We start from the raw sequence: 12,152 nt of genomic DNA, 5'->3' as shown, positions 1-12,152 counted from the left end.
ATTTTGAAGTCAGTATTTTATTTTTCGATAACAACTTGGATATTTCATTACCATACATGCACTATTTTGTTAAATGTCTCTAAATAATTGAGAACTCAAATGTTCAATAGACTTATTTTTATTAGATAAGTATTGTAGTAAGAACACAACTTCCATTTGGTCTAAGAACTCCTGAATGAATGAGGTCGAATAACTTTGTTTTACTATTATAAAAAGAAAAATTTTCTCATCAACATCACAGATGCAGTGCCAATAGTAGCATTGTTCTTGAAAACAAACTTCATTATCCGGCGAAAACACCTCGAACAAAGCATGTCCAAGATTGCTACTAAAGTTGCACAAAAACATTTTAGTCTACAAAAACAACTTAACTTGAAATTCAAACTGTATTTGTAGCGTTTACAAAAAAAAAGAAAAAACAAGTCGCAAGAAAAGGCTCGAGAATTCCGATGAGGCGCTGAAATCCTCGCGCCCTCTACCCACACATTGTTCCCAATGTCAAGGATACACCAAAGGAAGCCATGCCCTATTCTGCCCACACAACACATGTCTACAATAAAGGAAATGAGAGTAATAGAGAGAAGATGAACGATCATTGTGGTTTTTCAATGAACGCAAATGGGTGAAGTCAAACCGAACCCCCACTTCTTGTTTAAAATTGTCCTCAAGCTCCCCTTGATATATAGAAGATATCTCCATAAGTTGGAGAATGAAGCATAGAGGAAAAGAACGACATAAGGAGTCGTATTCATGGGGACGGGGGGGGGGGGGGGGGGGGGGGGCTGGAAATCTGAAACAAAACATGGGTCGGCAACGATAGTCACATCCATGGCTTCATGAATTCGTGGCAGAGGGAGGAAAGATAGACGACACAATGCACAACCCCAATTTATGTAAGGAAATCTATGATAAAAATGATATGATATGAAGGACAAATGGAAGGAGTTGTCTTACATGATAGTGAATAAAAATGTTTGGATCTCATTCATCATTGTGTGTTCATGCATAAGGGAATACCCCTCTTTTATGATGGTACGGACGCGTACAATACGAGGTAGAAAAATGATCATTATGTTCATCATAATGCTATGATGGTCGCTATGCCTTAACGGATATCCGACATGAGCAGCTCTAGAGAATGCTCGTCCGACCATAAAAGGGGCCTGGAGGTGTGCGAACCGACTGGTGGGTTCACACTCGCACGTGTGGACCATTTGTAGAATAGTAAATACACATCTAATTAACTCGTTTGGTATACCGCCAGGAATATAGACTGATACGATAGGTCCTACACATGATTGAATGTATTTGCATCTAACCCCAATAGTGGGGTCACTTACTGAGTATTTCTTATAATACTAAAGTCACGTGCTACTGCTATTTCATATAAAGGAAACACACCACTATGTGACTAACGACGACATAGCTATTCGAGACCATGATACATGCAAATGGTAGTTGTATTTTGTATTATCTTTCTTAGAGTTAGATTAGAATAGAGTGTTTTTAATTTTAATGCTAATTTATTTCATTTAGTATTTTTTTGTGTCGTTTTAAAGATGTTTTCAAGCACGTATCTCGACTGCAGTGTTTTAAGATGAAGTCTATATTTTATGATGAAGTTTGAACGCTTATTTCCTTCACAAAATGATTAAGTTATGATGACGGTAGTGACTCTAGTACGTAGAAATCTACTATCGTAAAAGTATTCTTGTTTGAATCGAAGGATATGCTCCTTATATTAGAAATTTATGTCAGATGGGCACAAACTAGGTTAAAAAGTCATGGATTAAGGGTTCAAAAATTTTAACTTTCCAATAATTTTTTTAACAAAATTAAAAATAATAACTCACACTACATGAAGTTTTAATAAACCGGTAAGAATTAACTTTTAAACTTAAAGTATTCAACATCTAATTAAACATTCAAACTATAGTTTTTTTTTTTTTTTTTTTTTTTTATAATCGCCATTTGAACATTATTGACTTTTTTCTGTTATATATTATACTTTCAATGGTTGAACTTTTTTTTTCGCTATTGTAGTTAGATGCAAGCACATACAATCATGAGTGAAACCTATCATATCAGTCTATATTTCTTAAGCAGCTATCTTAAGCGGGTTAATTTGATGTGTATCTACTGTTCTACACACGGTCTACACGTACGAATATGAACCCACCAGTCGGTTCGCACACCTCTTCGGCCCTTTTCTTGTCACGCGAGCATCTGAGAGCTGTTGATGTCAAACACCTGTTAGGAATAGCGACCTTCGTAGCATTATAACAAATATAATGATCGTCTCCTTGCCTTGTAGTGTACGCATTTGTACCATCGTAAAAGATGTAGGGGTATCCCTTGATGCAAGAACACACAATGATACATAAGGTCCCAACATTTTTCCTTTCATTATAATGTATGACAACCCTCTAGCATTATCCTTTATATCATATTATTCTATCATAACTTTTCATGTGTATATCGAGGTAGTGCATTATGTCAATTCATCACATTGCTTGTCAATCATATCATATCATATATCTCATCATATCAGACGTATGTCATATATCATAAACTTACCATGTCTTCTAATGTATCATACAACATTGTATAACATCATCACATCACAAAATAACATCATACATCATACATCATACATCATCATCATACAATATAGTAACAACATCATAAATATAAAGAATAAATGACACTTGCAAGGGGCACTAGGCACTAGGCACTAGGCACGTGTCGTGATACATTAAACAAGTCATCCAACTTATCTTATACTAAGACCACTTACTTGGATCTAGAGGCTGTTCACCCATTTTTAGCATTGCGGGTCTATTTGATGACTTAACTTATCTCTAGGATGATCTATCTTTATTGTTCTGACTTAGTCAGCTTGCATGACCACAACAGTGAATGATCAGTATCTTAGCTTGATGCGCTACCTTATCATATTTTATAGACAACATAACATTTACTAATGCATCATCTATGCAATGTTAACTCACAAACCCTTCAATAAGACTCGAAAGTCACTAAATTTGGGAGAGGGGGTCACTCCGCTTTCCAATTACTAAGTTACTTGCATGGTTCCTCAAAAAGACCTCTGCCCATGTCCACCAAATAATCATCATGAGCTAAACTACTTGTGTAGTTCCTAACTCTCTCTCAAAACCAATTTGCAGACGGGAGACCTTGACCCTCTTTATCCATTTCTACACACTATAATAACTCCTTAAATAGCCTCAACACACTATGCTATTTGGCCTTGGTCAAGCTCGACGACACAGGTTCCTGACTACCAACAACTTGGAAGAGTCACGGCTAGATTCAACCTTGGTCGTCAAATAGCGCTATTGCAGGTCAACATAAAATCATCCTAGCTTTAGTGTCCTATTCTTATATCAATACAACCATAATATTATCCATCACCTAGAATGAAGATTTCATTCTCTAAGTATACATCCAATTTCATTCTCTAAGTATACATCCAATCTAATGTCGATCAATCATTTAGAGTACATAATACATTTTCGGAAATAATATCTATCAATCACTGAAACATAGATCATAAAATCCAATCTTCCACACGACAGAAATAACTTTGACAACATGTATTTTAAAAATGTACTACTAAGGGCACCACACTTGACAACATCTATCAAAGCCACGTTTCGATCCTGGGACCTGTGGGTTATGGGCCCACCACGCTTCCGCTGCGCCACTCTGATCTGTGCTCCAAGGAGATTTATGGATATTATCTCCCCGTTGAGCTTCGCTTGTATTATGCATGATATAATATGTGTTAGCGTACACTATACTAAGCACCTTACCATTGAGGAAATAGACTCTATTACTCCTGTAGGTAGGAGTCAAAATCTCGTGTAGCTAGGAATCAAATAAACCTATAGGGGCCAAAGAGAATAATATGCCGAGCAAGTCTAAGGCACTGGTTTAGCTAGGAATCAAAATCTCGTGTAGCTAGGAATCAAATAAACCTATAGGGGGCCAAAGAGAATAATATGCCGAGCAAGTCTAAGGCACTAGTTTAGCTAGGAATCAAATAAACCTATAGGGGGCCAAAGAGAATAATATGCCGAGCAAGTCTAAGGCACTGGTTTGAGAGGTATAATGATCCTTGTGTTGCAGCAAATGACATTATAAAACTACTTTTGCTTCTCTATTAAAGCCAAGTTTTGATCCTAGTAACTATGGGTTATGGGCCCCCAACGCTTCCACTACACCACTCTAATTGGTTGGAAAAGAAGATGAGCTATTGTGATCTATGCTCCAGGGTGATTTATGGATAGCCGAGCAAGTCTAAGGTACTAGTTTGAGAGGTATAATGATCCTTGTGTTGCAGCAAATGACATTATAAAACTACTTCTCTATCATTTTTGAAGTCTTTCTTCTTAATGAGAGCCAAGTTTCAATCCTGGGACATGTGGGTTATGGGCCCACCACGCTTCCGCTGTGCCACTTTGATTTGTTAAAAAAGCTTCCGCTGCGCCACTCTGATTTGTTAAAAAAGAGGATGAGCTATTGTGATCTGTGCTTTAGGGTGATTTGTGGATATTATCTATCCGTTGAGCTGTTTGCTTGTATTATGCATGATATAGTATGTGTTAACTCCAGGTGTTTGACGCACACTAGACTAAGCACCTTAGGATTGACGTTAATAGGAAATAGGCTCTAGACTAAGCACCTTAGGATTGACGTTAATAGGAAACAGGCTCTGCTTGTATTATGCATGATATAGTATGTATTAACTCTAGGTGTTTGGCGTACACTAGACTAAGCACCTTAGGATTGACGTTAATAGGAAACAGGCTCTGCTTGTAGTATGCATGATATAGTATGTGTTAACTCCAGGTGTTTGGCGTACACTAGACTAAGCACCTTAGGATTGACGTTAATAGGAAATAGGCTCTGCTTGTAGTATGCATGATATAATATGTGTTAACTCCAGGTGTTTGGCGTACACTAGACTAAGCACCTTAGGATTGACGTTAATAGGAAATAGGCTCTAGACTAAGCACCTTAGGATTGACGTTAATAGGAAATAGGCTCTAGAGGAGTCAAAATAGAGTAACCTGGAATCCAATAAACCTATAACGGGCCAAAGCGGATAATAGGTCGAGCAAGTCTAAGGTACTGGTTTGAGAGGTATAATGATCCTTGTGTTGCAGCAAATGTCATTGTAAAACTGCTTTCTCTATCCATTTTTGAAGTCTTTCTTCTCTATTAGAGCCAGGTTTCGATCCTGGCCACCACGCTTCTACTGCGCCACTCTGATTTGTTAGAAAGGAGGATGAGCTATTGTGATCTGTGCTCCAGGGTGATTTATGGATATTATCTTTCCGTTGAAGCAAACATGCATGATATAGAGTATGTGTTAGCTCCAAGTGTTTGACAGTGTGTTCTCGAGTTAGGTTGGTTATAAAATGACTTAGGACTTAGGTCAAGATGGGTACACTAGTAGGTCAAGATGGGTACACTAGACTAAGCACCTTAGGATCGTTAAGAGGGAAATAAGACTCTATTATTCCTAGACTAAAGAAAGAGTTTGAGAAGTCAAAATAGAGTAAACTAGAATCCAATAAACCTCTAACGGGCCAAAGCGGATAATAGGCCAAGCAAGTCTAAGGTACTAGTTTTGAGAGGTATAATGATCCTTGTGTTGTAGCAAATGTCATTGTGGTTTCGATCCTAGGACCTGTGGTTTATGGTCCACCACGCTTCAGCTGCGCCACTCTGATTTGTTAGAAAAGAGGATGAACTATTGTGATTCATGGATATTGTTTTCTTGTTGAGCTTTTTGCGCCACTCAGATTCGTTAGAAAAGAGGATGAGTTATTGTGATCTGTGCTCCAGGGTGATTTATGGATATTATCTTCCCGTTGAACTTGTTTGCTTGTGTATTAGGTCAAGGTGTTTGACAGTGTGTTCAACCTATCTAGCGTGTTTATCTACATAGAGCTAGTGTGTAAGAGTTAGGTTGGTTATATAATGACTTAGGTGAAGATGCGTACACTAGACTAAGCACCTTTGGATCGTGGCGACGTTAAGAGGAAATAGACCCTATTACTTGAGGACTAAAGAAAGAGTTGAGGAGTCAAGATAGAGTAACCTGGAACCAAAAACTCGTGTTAAGAAACCTAGCTGTCCTAGGAATCCAATAAACCTCTTCAACTCCTAGGCATGATCAAGACGCATTTTAAAACCGTGAGACTGACGACGATGCATTAGTACCTGAAAGTTGATAATATATGCTAGCAGTAACTTGTAGCTATTACAAAAAAAAAAAAAAATAGTCAAGATGGCCGAGTTGGTCTAAGGCGCCAGTTTCAGGTACTGGTCCGAAAGGGCATGGGTTCAAATCCCATTCTTGACATGATTTTCTTATTTGTCAATGATTGGAGAGGTATATTGCTCAACATTTTAAAATGTGAGGACATATGTAACGAGCAATGTAGTAGTGGGTGGCAAAATCTCGTATCAACTAATTTTGTATGTATATTATATCACATTTTTGTCAAACGATGTCGTATCATAAACTTAGCCACTATGCACGTGTCCTATCCGATAGTAAGACCGCTTACTTGGTTGGTCTTAGCTGGTTCTCTCTAAATTTTGGTACATTTGCTTTTCGTCCTACTAGAGATCGTCAATCTTCTTTCATGACTAACTACAATTTCTTAACTCAATTTAATATAAATTGAGAAATTGAATCTTATATTGACCTTCATTTCCTTAAGCAAGGTCAATTCCAGCTTCAAGATAGTCGAAACCGCAAAAATTGGGCAAAATATCCTTTACGGAGCCAATGAGCTAGATTCTGAGCCGCAAAGCCTAGACTAGCCGGTTCAGCCACATAAGCCAAAGAAGTTTCTGGCTGTAGGCGTGACACGTGGCACAATGAGGCGTGAGAGCGTGTTTTCCGACGATTGAGTTTCTTTTTTGTGTGGCTGATACAAAATCTGTCTGTGTTTCATTTTCGAGAACTTTGTATAACTTTCAAATTTATTTCATTTTCGTGCTCGAATATTTTCTATAAAATTGAGCATGGAACATGGATCGACGGAGGAGTACCTAAGTAAAATTGAGGCAACGACTTTGAGATTTCTCTGAGTCGCCGGAACCTGAAAATCATATTCGTTGCAGAAGAACGAAATGACAAAGTTGGCTTCGAAGGGTTTTAGCCGTTTTCGTATGATTTGAGAGAAGGAAGAGTAAAGGGCAAAGTTGTCTTTGGAAAATATTCAAACAATGGGTTTTGGTTTTAAGTAAAAAAGCTCATTTATTATTTAAATAAATAAATTATTTTTAGTATTAAATAAATAAAAGTTATATTCCTTAGGATTGAGGTTAAGAGGAAATTCCAATAAACCTATAACGGGCCAAAGCTAATAATAGGCCGATCCTTGTGTTGATGTCCTTCTTCTCTATCAGAGCCAGGTTTCGATTCTGGGACCTGTGGGTTATGAGCCCACCACGCTTCCGCTGCGCCACTCTGATTTGTTAGAAAAGAAGATGAGCTATTGTGATACGTGCTCCAGGGTGACAGAGTTGAGGAGTCAAAATCCCGTGTAGCTAGGAATCCAATAAACCTATAGGGGGCCAAAGCGAATAATATGTTGATCCTTGTGTTGCAGCAAGTGTCATTATAAATCTATCAGAGAGACATTATAAAATTGCTTTTCTCTATCATTTTTGTATATCTCTATCATTCTCTCTCTATCATTTTTTATGCTTTTGCTTCTCTCTAAGGTACATTATAAAACTGCTTATGATATAGAGTAACCTGAAATCCAATAAACGTATAACGGGCCAAAGCGGATAATAGGTCGAGCAAGTCTAAGGTATTGGTTTGAGAGGTATAATGATCCTTGTGTTGCAGCAAATGTCATTGTAAAACTGCTTTCTCTATCATTTTTGAAGTCTTTCTTCTCTATTAGAGCCAGGTTTCGATCCTGGTCACCACGCTTCTGCTGCGTCACTCTGATTTGTTAGAAAAGAGAATGAGCTATTGTGATCTGTGCTCCAGGGTGATTTATGGATATTATCTTTCCGTTGAAGCAAACATGCATGATATAGAGTATGTGTTAGCTCCAAGTGTTTGACAGTGTGTTCTCCAGTTAGGTTGGTTATAAAATGACTTAGGACTTAGGTCAAGATGGGTACACTAGTAAGTCAAGATGGGTACACTAGTAAGTCAAGATGGGTACACTAGACTAAGCACCTTAAGAGGGAAATAGACTCTATTACTCCTAGACTAAAGAAAGAGTTTGAGAAGTCAAAATAGAGGAACTAGAATCCAATAAACCTCTAACGGGCCAAAGCAGATAAATAGGCCAAGCAAGTCTAAGGTACTAGTTTTGAGAGGTATAATGATACTTGTGTTGTAGCAAATGTCATTGTGGTTTGATCCTAGCATCTATGGGTTATGGTCCACCACGCTTCTGCTGCGCCACTCTGATTTGGTAGAAAAGAGGATTTACTATTGTGATTTATGGATATTATTTTCTTGTTGAGCTATTTTCTTCAATTTTACTTGACGGAATTTCAAGCAATTACATTCGATTCACAAGAACCCCTAAATAACTTTTCAATAAAAAGTAAAGTCCAAAGTATGTAGGTTTCCACTTTTTAGCCCACTCTTTTTTGGTAGTTCGATCGTGGAATTTCTTTTTTTTTTTTTTTTGTATTTCCGGAATATGAGTGTGTGACTTGTTAGAATTGATCCTATGGATATGACAGAGAAGAAGTCAGTCACCTTGATCAAGATGCTGAGTTGGTCTAAGGCGCCAGTTTCAAATACGAAAGGACATTTGTTCAAATCCCATTCTTGACATGAAATTCTTTTGCAAAAGTTTTTTTATCATGGATAAGACAAATGAGTTGGTCTAAGGCGCCAGTTTCAAGTACGAAAGGCCATTTGTTCAAATTCCATTCTTGACATGAAATTCTTTTGTAAGAGTGTTCGTTTAGGAACCTGTGGGTTATGGGTCCACCACGCTTGAGACAGTGTGTTCTCCAGTTAGGTTGGTAACTGGGAATCCAATAAACCTATAACGGGCCGAAGCAAATAGTGTTGCAGCAAATGTCTTTGTAAAACTGCTTTCTCTATCATTTTTGAAGTCTTTCTTCTCTATGAGAGCCAAGTTTCAATCCTGGGACCAGTAGGTTATGGGCCCACCACGCTTCCGCTGCGCCACTCTGATTTGTTAGAAAGAAGGATGAGCTATTGTGATCTGTGCTCCAGGGTGATTTATGGATATTATCTTCCCGTTGAGCTTGTTTTCTTGTATTGTGCATGATAAAGTATGCATTTGCTCCAGGTGTTTGACAATGTGTTCAACCTATTTAGTGTGTTTATCTACACAGAGCTAGAGTGTAAGAGTTAGGTTGGTTATATGATGACTTAGGTCAAAATGTGTACACTAGACTAAGCACCTTAGGATCGTGGCGACGTTAAAAGGAAATAGACCATATTACTCGAGGACTAAAGAAAGAGTTGATGAGTTAAAATAGAGTAACCTGGAACTAAAAGCTCGTGTTAAGAAACCTAGTTGGCCTAGAAATCCAATAAACCTCTTCAACTCCTAGACATGATCAAGACGCATTTTAAAATCGTGAGACTGATGACGATGCATCAGTACTTGGAAGTGGATAATATATCCTAGCAGTGATTTGTAGCTGTTATAAAAAAGAATAGTCAAGATGGCCGAGCTGGTCTAAGGCGCCAGTTTTAGGTACTGGTCCGAAAGGGCATGGGATTTCTCAGCATTTTAAAATGTGAGGACATATGTAACGAGCAATGTAGCAGTGGGTGGCGAAATCTCGTATAAACTAATTTTGTATGTATATTTCATCACATTTTTGTCAAACAATGTCATATCATAAACTTAGCCACTATGCACGTGTCGTCATACATCAAACAAGTCGGGCAACCTATTCGATAGTAAGACCGCTTACTTGGTTGGCCTTAGCCGGTTCTCCCTAAATTTGAGTATATTTGCTTTTCGTCCCACTAGAACGACAATCTTCTTTCATGAGTAACTACAATTTCTTAACTCAATTTAATATAAATCGAGAAATTGAATCTTATATTGACCTTCATTTCTTTAAGCAAGGTCAATTTAAGCTTCAAGAGAGTCGGAAGGACAAAAATTGGGCAAAATATCCTTTATCGAGCCAATGAGCTAGATTCTGAGTCGCGAAGCCGAGACTAGCCGGCTAAGCCACATAAGCTAAAGAAGTTTCTGGCTGTGGGCGCGACACGTGGCACAATGAAGTGTTAGAGCGTGTTTTCCGATGATTGAGTTTCTTTTTTGTGTGGCCGATACAGAATCTGTTTGTGTTTCATTTTTTAGAACGGTGTATAACTTTCAAATTTATTTCATTTTCGTGCTCGAATATTTTCTATAAAATCTAGACTTCGATATTGAGGGCAACGTCAATGTTTTATTCTTTAATAACAACTTTAATATCTTATTGAGATGTACTCATTTTTATATTAAATATTTTCATATATTTAAGAACTTAAATGATTAATAGACACTTTGTTAGAGCATTACAGAAAACACACTACTTGTGTAGTAAAGAAAAGATTCGATGTGATGTAAGGCAAAGGTGATGGATTTGTCTAAGGATTCCATGGATGAATGAGCTCAAATACATTTATTCGATTATTATATAAAGAAAAGCCCTTCTTATCTGCACGCCAAATGCAGTGCGAATAGTTGCATCGGTCTTGAAGCCAAATTCCCTTCTCTGGCCAAAAAACCTCGAACGAAAGCTTCCCGTAATTGCTACTAAAATTGCACCAAAACAATGTTGTCTGCCACAAATTCTCTTTGAATTTCCAGCTGTATTCTTGTTTGGACAGAAGAATGTGCTCCCCTAAATCAGAAAGTTACATCAGATGGGAACAAATTCAATTGAAAAAAGGAAAAAGTTCGAACTACAAGAGTTTATACAGATATACATGAAATAATATGGTCTCGTTGAATAATTTGACGTGGTGCAATACCCTTATTTACCTAAATCGTCGTTTTTCGATTTGCAATGGACCTGTAAAGGTATGTCTTGATAATTAAGAATCGTCACTTCCCAACGAGATTGTGGATATTGGGCTGCAAAACAAGTGAAAACATTAGAAATTGATGCAAAAGTAAACAAAATCATATAGAGATTGTTCATAGCCTTCATTTTTTGATCAACTTAGAATTTGTTTGTGTTGCATTTGGATCCTTTTGAACCATATATATATATATGATTATTGCACTAAAACAAAGATACCTTTTTAACGACTTTTAAAGATAGATTTTTATGTAAAACGCTATTAAAAGAAAAACGAACAAAAAACTGGAAGGATATTAAGCGTGTTCGTGTTCGTTTGTTCGGTTACACTTTATTTAGCAAAGAATCACACACATCCCCAAGCTTAGGTTGCTTTTTTTTTTTTTTCTCTCCGGACATCAATCACATACTTCCTAATTCCATTCTGATGTCTCCTTCTCAATTTTCTTCTATTTTGGTGCTCGAAATTTTTGAATAAAACGAGACGTGTATATTCATTTTGAAGTCAGTATTTTATTTTTCGATAACAACTTGGATATTTCATTACCATACATGCACTATTTTGTTAAATGTCTCTAAATAATTGAGAACTCAAATGTTCAATAGACTTATTTTTATTAGATAAGTATTGTAGTAAGAACACAACTTCCATTTGGTCTAAGAACTTCGTGAATGAATGAGGTCGAATAACTTTGTTTTACTATTATAAAAAGAAAAAATTTTCTCATCAACATCACAGATGCAGTGCCAATAGTAGCATTGTTCTTGAAAACAAACTTCATTATCCGGCGAAAACACCTCGAACAAAGCATGTCCAAGATTGCTACTGTAACGACCCTAAATTTCCACATACTCAGAGTCACTACTAACGTCTCATGCTCATCTATAATGCAGAAATATAACTCTTACATGAATATAACTGATAACGTAAACTTTAAAAAAAAAACGTTTAAAACAACTTCTTCTCTGGAAAACACAGCCATGGTCTTACGTGTTTAAATATGAAATACTGAAGTTAGAAAACAAAAACAAATACAAAATAATTTAAAACAATGAAATGCAAA

The 12,152-nt window shown here is 37.0% G+C and overlaps 1 long non-coding RNA gene and 1 other non-coding gene across 2 annotated transcripts; one reads left to right on the top strand and one right to left on the bottom strand.

The window, feature by feature from the left end:
* The first annotated feature begins 6,316 nt into the window (after positions 1-6,316).
* On the top strand, positions 6,317-6,397 carry TRNAL-CAG (transfer RNA leucine (anticodon CAG)). Its single transcript has one exon. It is a non-coding gene; the product is annotated as a tRNA-Leu (tRNA).
* Positions 6,398-10,548: 4,151 nt separating this feature from the next.
* Positions 10,549-11,181, bottom strand: LOC147792485 (uncharacterized). The gene is made up of 2 exons (XR_015421289.1): positions 11,049-11,181; positions 10,549-10,908 (listed from the first exon to the last, which is right to left on the bottom strand). It is a non-coding gene; the product is annotated as an uncharacterized LOC147792485 (long non-coding RNA).
* Between the last annotated feature and the right edge of the window lie 971 nt (positions 11,182-12,152).

Source organism: Cucurbita pepo, chromosome 6, assembly GCF_057944985.1.
Source record: "Cucurbita pepo subsp. pepo isolate OVF chromosome 6, ASM5794498v1, whole genome shotgun sequence".
NCBI classification, from domain to species: Eukaryota; Viridiplantae; Streptophyta; class Magnoliopsida; order Cucurbitales; family Cucurbitaceae; genus Cucurbita; species Cucurbita pepo.
This window is presented reverse-complemented; position numbering and strand designations above follow the sequence as displayed.